Raw genomic sequence first — 19,491 nt, 5'->3', positions numbered from 1 at the left:
TCTGACGGGGAATGGTATTCAAGGAGAGTACTTCTGATCGCCATTCTGGCTTGAAACAGTGAAACAATCAACATAGTATTCTGTTCACTTTGAACACACAACTTGTATCAGCACACTGCTCATTCTGAACACGCAGCTCATAACACAGTATTCGGTTTACTCGGCACACAGCTCAGTCTGAACAGACAGTCCGATCTGAAAAGACGGGATGCAAAAACGGAACCTGTAGAAGTTAAAACAAACTCGAATGCTCCAAATTTTCCCTCTTTTCTTTTGCTTTGCAGTCTGGAACTTTCATAGCTTCAGATAGGTCCTGGTTTTACTGTTTTCACATGATCTGGGTTGAACCTTGCGGTTTTGTGAAAGAACAAATCTTGTTTTGCACAAATGTGGAGAACGACACGGCACTCCTGAGCACAAAACGAATCATTTTGAAATTGAGAAACGAATTCTTAACCGGGTATTGAGCCTATGACTGAACACAGCGAAAAAGACTGAACAACGAAAAACAAAAAGTAAAACAACCTAAACACAACTCAACAAAGGAAAAACAAGGTAAACAACCTAAACACATTTATTGACACTCAAACGACTCAAAACAAGAATCGAGACAAACAAAACACACAGACACAACACTCAGCTGTGCTACAAAGGCAAGATACCTCTTGGTGCACGAGGAGCCAGTTTCTCCAGGTATTGTTTCCCACCCTTTCTTATTTGTGATTCTCACATCACTCGGCCCTCAGGCTCGACTTTTCTCACAAAACCCTTTTCCTCACTTTTTCTCTCAGCGTACATCTCTCTATTCTTTAATCTCTCATTTTTTATCCCTCCCCTGGGTGGTTGATGGATAAACAAGAAGTTGCGGGCTCTTGCCCCTAGCATTCTTCTAGATTCTATTTTTTCTGCGCACAGCTAGTGAATTCCTCCCACAGAGGAATTGTGTTACAACTGGGTGTGTAGCAAAGCTGCAGCTGACATCGGTTGACGATGCTCTACTGGGGAGTTTGGACGTGATCAGATCTATCCAGATGAGGGAGTGTAATATCTTGTCCCATTTTAGCTCGTGCTTCGCATTTGGCTTGATACCTCGTTGCTTGGAGGATATGAGAGCTTTCTACCCTTTTGTGGTCAGCTTTAATGGTGCCCCTTTTTGGCAGGTAGAATGCCCTTTTTGGCAGATAGAGTGCCCTTTCTAGCAAGTGTGTTGACAATGGGGAAAGACAGAACACCTGACTCAACTGTGCCCCTAGTTCATCATTTTGACCATTTTTTGTTTTTGGCTTTCTGTTAAAACAATTTTGACCAAAATGAGAGTTAGATTAACATGCTTGTTCAATTTTCTGATTTAAAATCATGCAAGTCAGGCTATGAGTACTGAAAATTTTCTTTTTTTTTTGGGTCCAAGAAATGGTTCAGTTTTAGAAGAATGGAATAATTTTCGAGAGAATTAGTCAACCTCATTAAAAAATCCTCAAAAACTATTTTTGCAAATGGTCACTGCTCAACGAGCACAGAACCTACTCTTGAGATGCACAACTTCAGATCCGAAGGAAAATTGCCTCTTGCTTGAAGAGAGCTGCATGGCAACGGAAAGTTGCCCCTTGTTTGAACGGCACCGCGACACATTGAATGGCAACGGAAAGTTGCCCCTTGTTTGAATGGCACCGCAGCACATTGTAGTCAGTCCTCAGAGTGACGAACACAACCAAATTCTCGGATACAGAGAAGGTGAAGATGATCAAAACCATTACATGGGCACAATCAATTTGAAGTGTTTTATGGCTGGACTTCAGGATGAAGTTGCCTACGTATCCCAAAGATGGGAATCAAGCCTAACGTAGTTCGGGCTTAGGTACACTCGGGTATTAACCTCTCCTTTTGCGCTCTAACTTTTGCCAAGGCCGCCCTTCTGGGTTTTCAACCTTGCGAGCTATGTTTTTCTTCTTTTCAATTCTTTTCATTTGTTTTCAATTCTTTTCTTCTTTTTTCTTTGTCCAGAATTTTTTCTTTTTTCTTTTTTGTTTGTGTTCTTTTTCTTCTTTTCTCTTTTTTTTTCTTCTTGTTCTTTTCTTTGCTCTAACTTTTGCCTGGGTCGCCCTTTCAGGTTTTCGGCCCAGCGAGCCTCTCAAGGGTAAAAGTGTAGCTTTGTCCATGTCAAATGGTTTTGAGATCCTGAAGTCATCTGAATCCAGGAGAATGGCTGTTGTTCGCTAACGATGTAGGAGTCCATCTGATGGGGGGTTGAATTTGCTCCTAGTGTTGTGGATAGGAACTCAGCTGTCCTTCAACAGTATTTTCTTTTTTCCTCCCTTCTAGGATTTGGCATTCTTGTTGATCTTCATTGATTTGCGGAATGATCCATCTTCGGCTCTTCGAGCACAATCGGACATTTTTCTGCCTCTAGGTCGAGGGCTGCTTCGAATCTGGCCACACAGGCCTCACATTGCGGTTGACCGTTGAACATTCTGAGTTAAGACTCAAGGTCGAAAAGCAAAAAAAGGGAGGTCGAGTCTCAAGGCTGAGAGCGATCCTAAGCTGCATAATCTCAAGAGCGATTCCACACAGGTCGTCGCAGGACTGCGCAAAACATTTTTTTTTTTTGAAATCTTTTAAGAATGCGACTAATCACTTGCGCGGAAGACAATGTAGAACCAATCTGGATCAAGCCAGGATCCTTCTCAGTATTCACATTAACAAACATGATTTCATTCATTAAGGGCTTAGCATGTCTCTCTTCCTCTCAGTTGATCAAATTTTGCAAAACCCGAGGAATTCTTCCCATTTTGTTTTCACCGCAGTGTTCAAAAAGTTTTGAAAAACTTAGGTCAATGCAATAATTTTAGGGCACAAGAGAGCAGGTGGAATGCACTGTCGTTTCATTTAAATCCCAGCACAACTAGCACACGACAGAAGCAAACACAAGAGTGCGAAAATTACTGTTGTTTCATTCAGACTTGTTGGCACAACTGGCTCCTCGGCAGAAACAGACTCAAAAGAAAACGAAAAGACAAACACAAAACAAGCAAGTGATGTCTGAGGTAACACTCCCAAAATCACCAGACTCCAACAAAACAGGATTGACTCGGTACAACAAGACAGACCCAACTAACTCAGTAAGAAAAGATTGACTCTATACAAAACAACAAGACTGACTCAATACCCAAGTCAGAAAGCACAAAAACTGGTGTTTGCACATTGCTCAGAACAGTGCGTGCCATTCCCACGTCTGGAGTTAATCGAGCGCCACCCGCAGCTGGTTCATCCCCCAATCACATCACATTATCCCCCAAGTTCACCGATCCAGTGCCGATAGACTTTGCTGAGCTCGGCGGGAGGATGACCCCGTTGTCAAATAGATCCTGTACTTCATGGTGAAGACGAAAGCAGTTGTCGGTAGTATGGCCAATTTGCTGATAGTACGCGCAGTACTGGGTAGCATCATGCGTAGTCAGAAGAGGGTTCGGGAGAGGCCGAGGCTCAAGGGGTTTGAGATGGCCTTGTTCAACAAGGATTTGGAGAGCTTTGGACAAAGGCATATAGAGGGCATAGAAGACCCTCTGTCCTCGGGATAGATACTTCGAGGTTTGTGAATTTTTGCTGGACACACCAGTAAAGGGATTGGTAGGCGCTGACTGGGTTTGCTGATTTCTTCCGAGCACGAGATTAGATCTGAAAGGAACATTCTTGGTACAACGGCCCTTCTCCCGGCTTGCCCCTTGATTCAAACTGCCCCCAACTTGAGTGGCGAAAATGTCGTCCACAGTTTTTACAACAACTGCGAGCACTTGCTCTTTGTTCAGTCCCTCGGCTTTCAAAGCCATAACAGCCAATAGAAAATGTTCATGGGGATCCATGTCCGCCCCTATCTTGTCCTTTCCACTCGCCTCCACTTTGCCAAGGGATTGGCATTCCTCAAATGTAGCCCGTTCCAAGACTGGGGAGCCTTTTGACATGAACTCCCTGGTATGTGATGTGGTTGATGATGGAGCCAATGTCCCGGAGGCCAGATCTGTCACAGTTCTCTGAAGATCTTCGATCATTCTCTTCAGCTCAGAAGTAGTGGGCTCACGGGTTTGAGATGATTGGGGTCCAGATGCATCCATCATGCATAAGTCCATGCTTTCTGGAATGAACACCTCAGGCTTGGGTAGATGGGCTGGGGTGATGTATATGCTGGGGTCGAAGGTGGATGGTAGTGTATGGATGAGGTTGAGGTGGGGAGGTGACGAGTCAGTACTAACCTGAGGTCCTTTGGGTGGAGCTAGGGTCTTTTCATCAATAAGATCCTGAATTTTATGACGGAGGCGGATGCAACGGTTCGTATCATGACCGTGTTGTTGATGATAGGCACAGTATTTAGCCGGGTCATACCTTGGTGGAAAAGGATTTGGAAGGGGTTGGGGTTCTAGGAGTTCTAGGTGCCCTTCTTCTTGCAGCTTCTTCAAAGCTTGTGAGAGACTCATATAAAGAGGATTGAACTTTTGGGCTTGGGGCCGATTTGAGGTGGTTAGTTTTTGGCCATTGAGGGAAGTGGTGATAGTGTCTACTTCTGAGCATTTCACAGCTGTGCTACCATCAGTAGTAGCATTGGAACTGAGAGTAACATTTCTCTTCAACAGCTCATTATCTTCTACAAAGATCCCTTGTCGGATGGCATCCTCGATTTGAACCCCCATTCCATGAAGGTCTGGAAAGGTAAACAGTGGTAGTACGATCATTTTCTACAATAACATGCCATGTAAATTCCGAACAATCATCCTGATCTGATCTTTGTCGGAAGGCCTTGTAGTCACCATTGAGGCCTTTGCTCTCCATCTCGTCACGAATTCTGAGAAACCCTCATTTGGTTCTTGGTGGGTGACTTCGAGATCACGAGTTGTGACCTCGATCTGTGTGTTGTAGGAGTATTGAGCAATAAAGGCCTCAGCCAGCTCTTCCTAGTTCCATTTCACAGAGTCCTCCAATTTCGCATACCAGATTGCGGCTATCGCAGACATGGTTCGGCCAAAGAGAGACAACTTCTGAGCTGTGGTCAAACCCATTGGCCTCAAGATATCAGAAAATAGGTGGAGGTGCACCCTTGGGTCTCCAGAGCAGTCGAAGCGGTCGATATGCGGCATTTTAAATCGGTCCGGCAGAGTCACGGCCGAATCGGTATACCCATCCTCAATGTCCGGAATAGACTTCACACCTTGAGATTTCTTGAATAACTTTTCAAGCTTGCTTACTTTTAGTGCCGTGGGGTCCACCTCGAACTTAAAGAGAGAATCCGGTGGGTTGATTTGTGCCTTGGATAGCTGAAGTGGGATCGGGGATGGAGCTGGCCCTGTTGGAATGTCCGTATCTTCCTGGACATTTGCTGTCTCCTCGGGTGCTGGAACTCCTGGTGGGGGAGGGGCTTGGTGCGAAGCAGATGCTCCGGTTTGCTGTTGCAGCCTGGCAATTAACTCTGCCTGTTGGGCCACTACTTCTGCTTGACGTGCAGCCACTTCTGCCTGGCGGGCAGCATCCTGTTGCATAGCTTGCATGGTTTCTTGGAGCTGACGCATCATGTCCTCCATATTAACTGAAAACTACGGATTTTACTGGACAGGTTTGTATTCCCTCTCTGAAATGGAAGTAGATATCACAGCCCCAACTGCGCACAGGTGAGGTGGATAATGATCGCTGAGCTAGACACTGTTAAACTGGTGATTTGTTCCTGACTGGCCTTTTTACCCAGCCTCTAGCGAAGGAACACTGATTTGCCCTTGAACTGAATCTCTGACCTGATAAAGTCTATCAATACAAGTCCGGTGTACCCGGGGGATATTGGAACCTTCTGAAGCTATGATTCCAGGACTACCTAGTAAAAGAGAAAACAGGCAGCATCTCAGCTTATTTTTGCCAAAACAGATATGAGCGTAGCTGAATGACCGTGCTCTCTACCAAATTCTGCTCAAAAGTCCGCTTGTAAACTGATACCCTCAGGTAAAACTGATTCTCTACATACTGATGCCCGCAGGCCTGACGCCTAGACTTGCAAACTGATACATGCATTCCTGTAGAGGCACACTCTAACATCACATAATAAGCAAGTGAGAGCCAATACACCCCTATGTTGGGGTAGGGTTTCCCTGTCCTATTTTGTCAGGAGCTAGGGTTTCACTACACACGCAGCAGTTTCAAACAACCTAAAATTGGGTAAGCAACCCGTCCTAGTTTGGAATGGTCACTACGGATTTCGATATGCACTAGGCCGAATGGTCAAAAAGGGGGGGGGGGGGCGGTAAAAATCGGGGTTTGTGTTCCCGTCGTGGCAGAGCCCGCAACCGGTCAGCTTTATGGCACGCTTCTCAAAGCGAGCCTCCGACAAACCGTTCAGGAATAACATACGGCAAACACGGTGTCCTAGACGCACCAATGCAAATGCAATGCAAAGAAACACATAAGTGTAGTCAAAACAAGATATCATGAGTTCGAGTCAAGTTCTCTAAATCCCCAGTTGAGTCGCCAGAAACTGTAGACATCCCCAAACGTCCTGGGAGGAAAATCCCGTTTTGTTCATATGGGGCTCACTACAGTTCAGGACTCAATGTCACGGTCCTGTATCTAATCTCGCAGAGTATAATGCAAGACCGATGAATCATCAAAGAGTCCAAATCCGGCAAATCATTTTTAAAAACAGATTTTTTTGAAAGAAGTGCCAAACATGGACTGCTTTGCCAGATACAGAGTCGCCACCTAAATATTTTATTTTGGGGGAAATTTAGGAAATCCTGACTCGTGCCTAAGGCCACGTGTCCGTCATCACCAAAGTTGCCTCGGCTCGGGAACTTGGGTACGATTGGGGAAGGTCACTTCGTGAGCACCCCCGCTCGCCCAATCAAAGATCAGCCTCTACTAACCATGATATTGAGTTTTGAAAACATTATGCTTTCTTATTCCGGTTATTAGACTAGACTTACTACGTGATGCGCACAGCATACAAGTATAGACTGGATCGCCCGAATTGGAACAAAACATTTCATGTTTGTTTTAAAAATGGTTTGCTACTAGCAAGTAGGCTTAAAATACAGATTTTGCCACCCTCGGGTGGGCTTAGAAAACAGGGTGATTTGCTACTCTCAAGTAGGCTTAGAACTCACAGTCAATGCATTATTCCAATTCAAATAATTCAACCTTTACCCACAGGCATTCAGGCAGGTATATTACATAAGCACATAGCCTCATGGTAAGCATGCTATCATGGTAGTCACTCACGCACATGCAAGGATGCTAAAGCATAAACACTTACCGAGTACTCCAAGCCAAAACAGAAGCTGATTAGAAATCATGCATGATCCTAAATATACAGAAATGCTTAATGCAACACATGCAAAATGTAACTATAGTAGGCTCGGCTATTCTAAGGATGGCATGTGAAATGCTACAACTAAGAGCATCTCCAATGGTTATTGCTATATTGGGGTTGCTATTGCTATAATTTGGTAATGAATAGTGTTATTTTGCCAAATTATAGCAATGGTGCTCCAATGGTCATTTGCTATTTTTGGCAAATCTCAACCAACTTTCCCTCCAAGTTTGTAGGTGTTGTTTGGATATAGGTTTTTTGTGATTTTATTTTTATTTATTTTTTGTCTTTTGTGACATTTTTTTACCTGTTTGTTAAAAAAATTATATATTTATATTATTCTCATCTAGACAAATATAAAAAATTAAAAAAAAATGAAAAATTGGAAAAAATATATATATATATATATATATATTATTAATTCACCCCACCAAAAAATATATCACTACATATTTAATAAATTTTTTTAACTACACATAAAAAAATAAAATTTTCACCAATTACCCACCAACAACCAACCACCAACCACCAACAACCATCAATTATTAACCCAACATTCATTCACTCACATCCACCCACCCAACAACCATCAATTATTCATTCACCCACCCAACAACCACCCATTATTCATCCACCCACCCAACAACCACCCATTATTCATCCACCTACCCAACAACCATCCATTATTCATTTACCCACCCAACAACCACCCATTATTCATCCACCCATCCAACAACCATCCATCATTCACCCACCCACAATTTTCTCTATAAATATAACATAAGATTTCTACAATTTTCATATTCACCTACCTATCATTTTCATATTCACCTACCTATCATTTTCATTTTCACATCTTGCCACCTGATATTGTCTTGCAATATTGGCCAACAATGTTCAAAAGCGAAATGTTTGTTTTCATCTTGATGGTATAATAGTTTTGCTTAAAGCATCTGTTTCAAAAAAATTGAAACATTATTTAATTACGTAATTTTTATACGATACCAGAATAAAAAACTAAACATAATAATTGAAAATAAAAACTTACTATATCAACTTGAGAAATCCCACTTGGGTGAAGATTTTCGACTTGAGCTAAACATCCCCCAAAATTTGTTAGAACATTTCATGATTATACCCCATCGAGATTGAATAGACACTTGCGTTCTGGACTGATCATTCTGAAGCAGGCAAAAATTTTCGTAAATTCTCCCCCAAAAGTGACCATACGATTGCGAATTACCAACAATTGGGTCTTCCGAAATGTGACACCAAGATTTACAAATTGCCATATTTTCTTCAATGGTGAATGATTTTTCTCTCTTTGTTCTTGATGAACCTTCCATAATGATTGGATGAAAAAACTAAAAAGAAAATAATTTGAGAGGTTTGTTGTGAAATCAGATTCAAAGAAGAGAAGAGAAAAGAAAAATTAAATGTAAATATTTGTGTGAAATAAAAGTGGCATGGAATGTTTCAATTTATAGAAATAAAATATATTACCGTTGGGCAAATAGCCGTTTAAAGAGCCGCGTTGTAAAAAATAATTTCAATTTTTTTTTTTTTTTTTGTTGAACAAACCAAACAGAGCCGAACGGCTCTTTATTTACACTAAGGCATCACTATTTTGCCATACATCTATCTACAATTTCTCACTCTCCTCACTCTCATCTCCTCCACGGCTCTTCCACTCCTTCTCATTCTCACTTTTTCTCCTTTTCCATGGTCGAAATCAAACAGAGCACAAACCAAATAGAGCACAAGATCGGAACCCAATCTCCCCTTCTCCTCTAAGATCGGAACCCCTTCCTCCATGATGTCCTTCGAGATCGGAACCCTTCTCCTCCATGATCTCCTCCATGATCAAACCTGATCTTCCCCTTCTCGTCCAAGATCGGAACCCTTTCTCTCTGGTTTGACTTTGTCTCCCACCGATCTGTGTACTCTCCGTCTCTGGTACGATCTTCATCTATATACATATATGTTTTGATCTGTCTGCATATATATATATATATGTATATGTTTTGATCTGTGTTGATCTCCATCAAAAAAATCTGTGTTCATGTGTTTTGATCTCCATCAAAAATCTGTGCATGTGTTTTGGGTTTGATTTTGATCATATATATATATATATATGTTTTGGGTTTGATTTTGATCATATATATATATACGATCTGTCTTCATGGGTTTGATCATATATATATACGATTTGTTTTCATGGGTTTGATCATATATATATATATACACGATCTGTCTTCATGTGTTTTGTCAATTTCGTTCTGAAATTTGCTTGATTGTGAAAATTGGGTTTGATTTTGGTAAATAGCTTCCCTACTAGATTAATTTTGTTGTTTTCTCAACCGAATTTGGTGCCAAATTCCTGTTGATTTTGCTGATCTGGCAAGGTTGGCATCTGCCATTTCACTTGCCAAATTTGAGAACACATATGGCATCTGCCATCTTTGGCAAGTGAAATAGCAGACCGTTGGAGATTTATTTTTGTCATTCCTGTCATTTTTTAGCTTTGGCAACTGATATAGCCGCTCCATTGGAGATGCTCTAACAAGTATTCAACTCGGAATTGAAATACAATGCAGTTAGTATGAATCGCCGAGCCCGGTGCATGCAATACAGACGAATGATGCAAACATGCAAGCATAAGTATGCTAATTGAAATATGCCCTAATCTAACCATCATAAGCTGGTAAATAAAAGGGAGAAAGACGTGGGGTTGGAAGACATACATCACACGCACGCACACTTATTACAATTGTGCCCTCGCTCGGAGGGTCCGAATAAATAATACAGTCCGAATAATAATTACAGTCTGAATAAGTACAAAACCCTAATTAATTAACAATTTAACTAGGAAAGCAAGTAAATTAGCATGCAAACCCATGGACCGCCTCAGCTCTGTTTCGAATGATGAAAGATGCATGCTCGAGTTGCCTTGCGTGAAAATCCATTGCGATGCCCCGATTCGCCTCTGTTTGCAATTAATGCCGGAATGCTGTGCAAGGCTTTAGAAAGCTGCTGATTTCTGATTTGCTGCAACAGAGAGCAAGAAAGGGGCACAGCAAAGTATTTTCACATATGTATGCATGACTACTCTTCAGGGAGTGTAGTCCTCGATCCTCGTGCCACCAATCACGCATCTCAATGCATGATGGCCGAGGAGTCGAATTGCACAACTCAATGTGAAATGAATGCACATATAAACGCAACAAGACCTAAACTCTATCATGGGTAATCCGGAGTGTCAGCGACCGGGAATTGAGATACGTTCCGTCACTCGGAGTACGAAACATCCCTCTTTTCCCATGCTTGGGCTAACCCCTATCCCAAACACAATGCAAATGAGATGGCATACACAATGCGACTAACATACAACCTAGCATACGCAATGCTATGAAATGACATACACAATGCTCGATGTAACATGGCATACACAATGCTCTAACATGCAACCTAACGTACGCAATGCTATGGACTGAAATGGCATACACAATGCACGATGGACTTACACCAATATGAGTGGACCTCAGCCACACTCACATCAGTGGCCATGAGATGGAAAAGAGACAACCAAAATGCATGCACCGAGGACCGAACCTAAGGCATAAAATGCCACTTTACCAAGGCATGGTAAGGGATGAAAGATGGCATACAAACATGTAATTTTCAGCATTGAAACATGATGCTAAATGGTCCCGAAACATGGAAATATGGCACCCGATGCATGAAATAAGCCCCGAAACTCAAAGCTAGGCACATGTATTGAATTATAACTATGCAAAGCAAGCATTATTTGGCCATGAAGTACAAAGACAGAGCCAAGGCAGTCCCAAAACATGCACATTTCTAGTTTAAAGCATGGCCAAAAAGTGCTAACATGATCGACTAAAATAGCATGCAAATTTGGCTAGCAAGCATGGTTTACATGGCATGTATATGAAGCGTATGAGAACTCATCAAACCAGCCAAAAACAGTGAATAAAACATGACAAAATATGCCCAAATAACCACTGAAATGCAGCCAACATGTGCGAAAATGATGAGCTCCTTTGAAAGGGCATGCAAGGGGTTACTCAACACATATATGATGGACACTTAGCATAGAAAAACCAACTCTGGAAATCAAATATGAAAGCCCTAAAACTCACCAAAAAGGGCCTGAAATCAGTCTCGGAAACATGCAAAGAAAGGCCCCTTTGAAAGGCCTTGAATGGGATTGCTCTATACATGCATCATAGACATAAAATATGACAAAATGGGCTCTTGACAGAGCTTAGGCAGACCTTAAAACCCTCAGAATGCGGCCTGAAACATGACTTCAATGCATGCAAAATAGGGTTCCTTTGGAAGGCCCAAAAGACCCCCAAACAAGACAAGGAGAGAGGGGGTCATCCCCCTCTAATTTTGGCCCTCAAAAATGCATATAAGCCACTGAAAATCCACTGGATTTCAGTGGCTAAGAGGCCAAATCATGGCCAATGCAAGTGCTCTAATGCATAGCCTTAATCATGAAGGGATGAAGCATGCATAGGGGGAAGATGACCCCAAACGGAAATAGGACCTTAACAAGACATGAAGAATATGTAAAAACAAGACTTTTTCCAGTTTATAGAAAATCTCGAAAATGCTCACAAGTAAGGCTAAAATAGGATGCAAAAATAGCCCTAAAAGAGAGATAGAGGATAAGGGGAAGTAAATGACCTCAAACAGCAAAGTGCCCTTAAACAAAGTTGAAGAGGGGGTTAAAATAAGACACTTTACAGTTTGGGTCGAAGCCCAGAAATGCTTTCAAATAAGGCTAACCAATCATGCAAAAAAATGTGAGTTTAGGGGAAATAGGCACTTACCCTTGGAGAGCAGGTTTCGAGCAGCTTCTGGACCAAGTTGGTGAACCTTCAACCTCTAAAAATCAGCTTCAAGGGGCTGGAATGGATGGTGGAGGTGGTAGGCTAGGAGTTGTAGTGTAGAATGGCCAAGAATATTAGGGTTTGGAGCTTGGAGAAGAAGGCTATGGAGGATGGAGTGTGTAAGCCCTTACCAAAATTTTCTAACCCTTGCAAAATGAGATGGAGGGTTGGTTATATAGAGGGAGAGAAGTAAGGCTTCTTGGAGAAGCCAAGAGAGAGGTTCAAAGTTTCTAAAGGAAGCTTAACCAAAGGGGTCAAGCTTCTTGAAGAAGCTAGACCAAAAAGGGTCAAGCTTCCTCAAGAAGCTTGACCAAAGGGGCCAATTCCTCTTACCAACCAAGCAAAGGGGTCAAAACCTCCCTTTAAGGACTGAAACAGGGACAAAACCCCCGGACAGTGGGTCAAGTGCAAAACAGCTGGCACAGTTGGAACACACTTGAGGAGAGCAAAAAGCAGAAAGCTGGCCGACCAGCTAAGGTGGCCGGCCGGCCACTCCCCCTGGTCGGCCGACTAGGGGTCAAAAGGGTCAAGCAAAATTGTTGGTCGGCCTACCCAGAAATGTGGCCTCCCAGATGAGTAGAATACAGCTATGTGGTGAAAAACCAGAAAATGTGACTCAGGAGAGAGAAAAACCAGCTTTTTAGAGGGGTTCAAAAGGGTCAAGAAGAATTATTGGTCGGCCTACCCATATTGGTGGCCTCCCAGATCAGCACAACACAATGATGGTATGAAAAGCTAGAAATTGTGGCTCAAAAGTGAGAAAAACCAACTTTCTGTCAGAAAAATCGGCTTTTGGAGAGAGAAAATGAGAAAACTGGTTTTCAGGGGAAAAGGTGGCCTCCCACCATCCTACCACCTCCTTAGCAATGAAAATAGGATCCCTACCAAAAATGGACCAAGACGGATGGAAAACAAAGGTTCGGGGGCCAAAACGGGTGGTTTAGGGCCCCGAAAACAGGCTGTTAGGCACCGAAAGTGGCGTATGACCACGAAGGTGGTCTCCCGGGCCATAGTGTCCCTCTAAAGGGAGGAAATAAGGTGTGTGCCAAAAACCGGAGCAAACGGAGGTAGTTAAGCAGTCCCGAACCGAGGCACACGGCCGACGGCTCCGAAAATCGAAAACTCGACTCCAAACGGGGAAAATGGCCTACGACCACGAAGCGTAGCCTACGGCCACTGAGAGATGGTCTACGAGACCTCTCCCTCCCTTTGGAAAGAGAAAACAGAGAAAACAGGATCCGGTTCGCAAACCGAGGCAAAGCACAAAAGAGCCCCGAAGTCCGGAGACAAGGCTCGCAGCCGAGACTTCGTAACCTCAGAATGAGCACAAAATGCAACATCACCGAGCGTTCAGTTGGTGATGTCTGAGTCTTAAGGTCGGTCAAAAATGGGGTGTCTACAGCATTGTTGAAGATACTATCATTTCTTTGCTTCCAAATTGACCATAGCACAGCCAGGGGAATTGTTCTCCAGATCATTTTCTTCTAGTTTTTGAGCTTAATACCAGTACATCAGTTTAAAAGGCTATTGACAGACTCAGGCATTACCCACTGTATACCCTACCAGTTTAAAATTTTAGATCAAATCTTCCAAGTAAAGTGGCAAAACAATAGCACATGGTTTACACTCTCCACCTCTCATTTATAGAAAATACATCTAATATCAATAACATCAATGAGAACTCCAATTTTTTGGAGATTACTAGATGTCTTAATCCTTCCTTTCCAAGCTAACCAATCAAAGAACTGAACCTTGGGTGGAGAGACATTCTTCCAAATGAAATCTGCTATTTTACTATTGTTTACAAAACTCAACTTAGAGCATCTCCAACGGATTGCTAAAAGAGCTGCCAAAGCCATAATATAGCAGCTTGGGCAAAAATGGCTTCTCCAATGGCATGCTATAGCAGCTGCCAAATTTGGCAGCTGCCAAATCAGTTGCCAAATTTGGCAGCTACTTTGGCAGTTTTGAAATCTGCCAAGTCACCCAAAAACCAACTGATTTCTTCATTCCTTCCTTCTATCCTTCTCTTTCAGTTGGACTTTTCCAGAATGTTTAAATTTAAAAAAAAAAATGAAATTCACCATTTTATTTAAAACAGAATTCACCAATTACTAAAAATAATCACCAAATTCACCAACTTTCCCATACAAATTTCACCAATACAAAAATTCAAATATATATATAAATGTTGCTATTGAATAGCTATTGTCTATTTTAAATAAATTTTAAGCAAGACATAAAGAAAAAAAATATATTGAAGAGGAGAACAGGCACTGAAATTGAAGGTACTAGTGAGAGATTCGAAGAAGACCTAACCTTCATGTTTGAGAGAAGAACAAGAGATTCGAGTAACGAGGTCGGGCTGAGAACTGGATCCATCGTGTACTTGGCAGAGCAAGATCCGGCGCCGGAGAAGAAGCCGGAGTTGGAATAAGCATCTCGGAGAGGGTCAAAGGAGTAGAATCAGAGGTCAGAAGGTTGATCTTTGGAGAGTGAGAGAGAGAGTGAAGAGAGTCGACTTCCGTTTGATTTGGAAGAGAGGGAGACAGATATGTTTTGTCTTGGAATGGAATGCAAGGATGATTCTAGATATTGCATCTCAATTGTTTGTGAATGGGTACGTGGATGGTGGTGATGGTGCCTTGGAAACACAAAAGGCTCTTTTGTCCTTAAAAAAAAAATAAAAACAAAATGTAATATTATTTTTTTTTTATAAAAGGAGCCATTGTAATGAAATTTCATGTTTTTTTTATTTTTGTTTGTTTTTTATTTTTGAGTATTTTCTACTACACAAAATGTAATTTTATTTTTGCAATATATAATGTTGACTAATTTTTAGTATAATTTAAATTTCTCAATAAAGTATAATAAAAAAATAAATATATTTTTTTCAAATGAAAGCAATAAAAAGATAAAAGATAAAATAAAAAGATAAAAGATAATATATTTGACTAACATATTTTTTTGGTGGGGTGAATTATGTTTAATTGTTTTTCCAATTTTTCATTTTTTTTTTATTTTTTATATTTGTTTAGTTGAGAATAATATAAATATATAATCTTTTTAACAAACAGGTAAAAAAATGTCACAAAAGACAAAAAATAAACAAAAATAAAATGGTTGAAAAACCTATATCCAAACAATATCTACAAATTTGGAGGGAAAGTTGGTTGGGATTTGTTAAAATAGCAAATGACCATTGGAGCATCATTGCTATAATTTGACAAAATAACACTATTCATTGTCAAATTATAGCAATAGCAATAACATATGATTGGAGATGCTCTTACATCACTTATATGCAGAAGCAATAGAGAATAGCCCTGATGTATCTGCATCCCATTGCAACATATCATTTGTCCCTTCCCTAAAAGTAGGTGCATTGACTAACATCTCATATAACCTCCTCAAATCCTCTACCTCCCACTGGAAAAGGAATCTTCTAAAACATAGATTTCCTTCCACAAACCCATTCCTCATACTAAGCACCAAATTCACAGATTCAGCTTTGCCATTGATATGGAATACAGTCTAGGAAATTCCTCTTTCAAACAGACATTGCCAATCCAATTGTCCTTCCAAAAATGAGTTCTCCTCCCATCCCCAATAACTAGACCTATTTTGCTTTTGAAAAAGTCAACCAGTTTAGGTCTAGAGCAGACAACACCCATAATACCTTTCCAGATCTGAGAAGACTTGGAATTTACAACAGGTAGTGGCCACCATCCCTTTCCAGCCTCATTGTATTTGCTGTAGATCACCTGCTTCCACAATGCATCATTTTCAAAGCCAAACCTCCACCACCACTTCAACAGAAGACAATTATTCATAAGTCTGATTATCTTAATTCCTAAGCCTCCTTGACTTTTACTCTGTGAAATCTTCTCCCAACTGACCAGATGAATTTTCCTTCTAAGCTCATCAGCTTCCTATAAGAATCTAGATTGAATTTTGTCTATTTCTTTTGCAACTCCTTCTAGCATCTTAAACAAAGATAAGTAATAGATTGGTAAACTAGATAGCACATATTTTGTCAATGTCAATCTACTAGCAAAGGCTATGAACCTCCTCTTGCAAGAAGCCAACTTTTGTTTGCATTTATCAATCACTGGTTACCATGTCCTCCTTTTTCTTGGACTAGCTCCTAATGACAGGTCCAAGTATCTTAGTGGTAGACTTTGGTGGAGGCAATTCAATTTGGTAGCAAACTCTTTAGTAAGATCATTATCAATCCCAACCTTACATACCACACTGTTATGATAATTAATCTTCAGCCCAGATAATACTTCAAAACACCTCAAAATCCTTTTGATAGCAACAATCTCCTCCCATTCTGCCTCGCAAAATAATATTGTGTCATCTGCAAACTAGAGAAGGGTGATCCTAACATCATTTGATCCTACCACTACCCCTTTAATCAACCCTCTCTACAGAGCTCTCACCAACAGAATATTGGGACCCTCAGCCACCTTGTCTCAGCCCTCTCTAAGGATTAAACTCAGATGTGGGTGAACCATTTACCAAGATTGTAGACACCCCATTTTTGACCGACCTTAAAACTCAGACGTCACCGATTGAGCGCTCAGTGATGGTGCATATTGTACTCGTTCAGAAGTTTCAGAGTCTCGGATGCGAGCCTTGCCTCCGGACTTTCGGGCTCTTTCGTGTCTTGCCTTGGTTTGCGAACCAGGCTCGGTTTTCTCTGTTTCTCTTCCTGAAGGGAGGGAGAGGTCTCGTAGATCATCTCTCAGTGGCCGTAGGCTACGTTTTGTGGTCATAGGCCATTTTGCCCGTTTGGAGTCCGGTTTCCGGTTTTTCGGAGCCGACGGTCGTGTGCCTCGGTTCGGGACCGCTTAACCACCTCCGTTTGCTCCAGTTTTTGGTACACACCTTATTTCCTCCCTTTTGAGGGACACTGTGGTCCGAGAGACCAACTTCGTGGTCGGACACCACTTCCGGTGCCTAACAGCCCATTTTCGGGGCCCCAAACTGCGTGTTTTGGCTCCCGAACCTTCATTCTGCATTTTTGGGCTCCGACCCAAACTTGAGATAGTCATATTTTGAGGTATTTTTCATGTTTGATTAAGGACCTTTTGCTGTTTGAGATCTCCTCCTATCACTTGCTTCTTTAATGCTCTTTTAGGCCTATTTTTGCACGGTATTTTAGGCTTACTTGTGAGCTGTTTCGGACTTGGTCATAAACTACAAAGTGTCTTATTTTGAGCCCCTCTTCAACTCTGTTGAAGGGCTCTCGGCCATTTGGGTCCAGAAGCTACCACTTGCCTTTATATCCCACTTTTTGGCCTTTTTGGGGGGAAACTTGAATTGTTTTCCCCCCCATTCCCCCCCCCTTTTTTCCTCCTTTTTGCCTATATAACAGCAGCTCCAGCTCTGGTTTAGGGGTTACAAAAATTCCCTCAAGCCTCTTGCATTACATCTCTCTCCCTCTCTACTCCAAACAACAAAACCCTTCAAACCCTACACCATTTTACACTACACCTCATAGCCCCACCCTTCCATCCTCCATTCCAGCAACTGGAGGTTGTTCTTCAAGGCCTAGGAGTGCTGCATCTCAAGCCAAAAGGGTGCCAAAGACTAGTCTTCAAGGGTAAGCTCTATTTCCCTCTTTTTGGTCCATATTTTGCATCCTTTCTAAGCCATACTTGCTTGCTGTTTTGGGCTCCGACCCTAACTGGAACCAGGCTTATTTTGAGCTCCTTTTCACTTTTGTTTAGGGCCTCTCACTGTTTGAGGCCTCCTTGTTGCACTTGCTTCATTGTCTCTCTTGTATGCTATTTTCTTGTGTAGTATTTTTGGCCCATGTATAAATTGTTTTGAGGAATTCCATAAACTGTAAAGAGGCTTCATTGCTGTTTGAGGCTTCTATTTATCACTTGCCTTTATATCTCTCCTTTGGCCATATTTTTGCATGATTTATTAGCCTCTTGTGCTTCTGTTTTTGGACTCTGGTTCGAACTTAAACATCCTTATTTTGACCCCCTCTTCATGTTTCATTAAGGGTCTTTTTCTGTTTGAGGCATCCTTTTTGTACTTTGTGTTATATCTCTCTTTTTGGCCTTATTTTGCATAGCATTTTAGGCTTGCATGCATACTGTTTTGGGTCTGGACATCAACTGTAAAGTGCAATATTTTGGGCCCCTCTTAAACATTGTTGAAGGGCCCCTTTGTGTTTGAGGCCAGAAACCACCACTTGCTTCTTTGTCCCTCTTTTGGCCCATTTCTTGCATGAGAGCTTAGCCATTACTGTGTTGGTTTTTGTGGTTTGTCATAAACTGTAAAATATCATGTTTTGTGCCCGTCTTCAACATTGTTGAAGGGCCCTCATCTGTTTGAAGCCAGAAACTGTGACTTGCTTCATTATCTCACATTTAGGGCCATTTTTGCGCATCGGTTTAGCCCTATTTGTGTTTGCTGTTTGGCTTTACTTAAAACTGTGAACATGCTTGTTTTGGGGCTTCCTTGAATCTGTCTTCATACTTCATGTGCAAATAATGCATGCTTTGTATAGCTATAGGTCATTGCGTATGCCTAATTTTGCATTTCGGGTACCATTTCATGCATCGGGTGCCATGTTTCCATGATTCGAGGCTGTTTTGCATCATATTTCGCTTCTGAAATTTGCATGTTTGCATATCATATTTCATGCCTTGCCATGTCTTGTTAGAGTGGCATTTGGTGCCTTAGGGTCGGTCCTCGGTTTGCGTGCATGCATGCACGCATCTCGAGTTGTCTCATTTTCATCTAATGGCCTCTTATGTGAGTGTGGCTGAGGTCCACTTGTGTTAGTGTAAGTCCATCTATGCATTGTGTATGCCATTTCATTTCATAGCATTGTGTATGCTAGGTTGTATGTTAGCGCATTGTGTATACCATGTTACCTCGTGCATCGTGTATGCCATTTCATAGCATTGTGCATGCTAGGTTGTGTATTAGTTGCATTCACGCATGTCATGCATATTGCATTGTGCTTGGGATAGGAGTTAGCCCGAGCACGGGAAATGAGGAACGTTTCGTACTTCGAGTGACGGAACGTGTCTCAATTCCCAGTCCCCGACACTCCGGATTATCCATGATAGAGTGTAGGTTTTGTTGTGTTTTCATGTGCATTCATTCTATATTGAGTTGCACAATTCGACTCCTCGGCCATCATGCATCGAGATGCGTGATTGGTGGCACGAGGATTGAGACATGCATACATATGTGAAAATA

Source organism: Camellia sinensis, chromosome 13, assembly GCF_055761805.1.
Source record: "Camellia sinensis isolate YWXY chromosome 13, ASM5576180v1, whole genome shotgun sequence".
Taxonomy (NCBI): domain Eukaryota; kingdom Viridiplantae; phylum Streptophyta; class Magnoliopsida; order Ericales; family Theaceae; genus Camellia; species Camellia sinensis.
Note: the sequence above shows the minus strand (reverse complement) of the source record.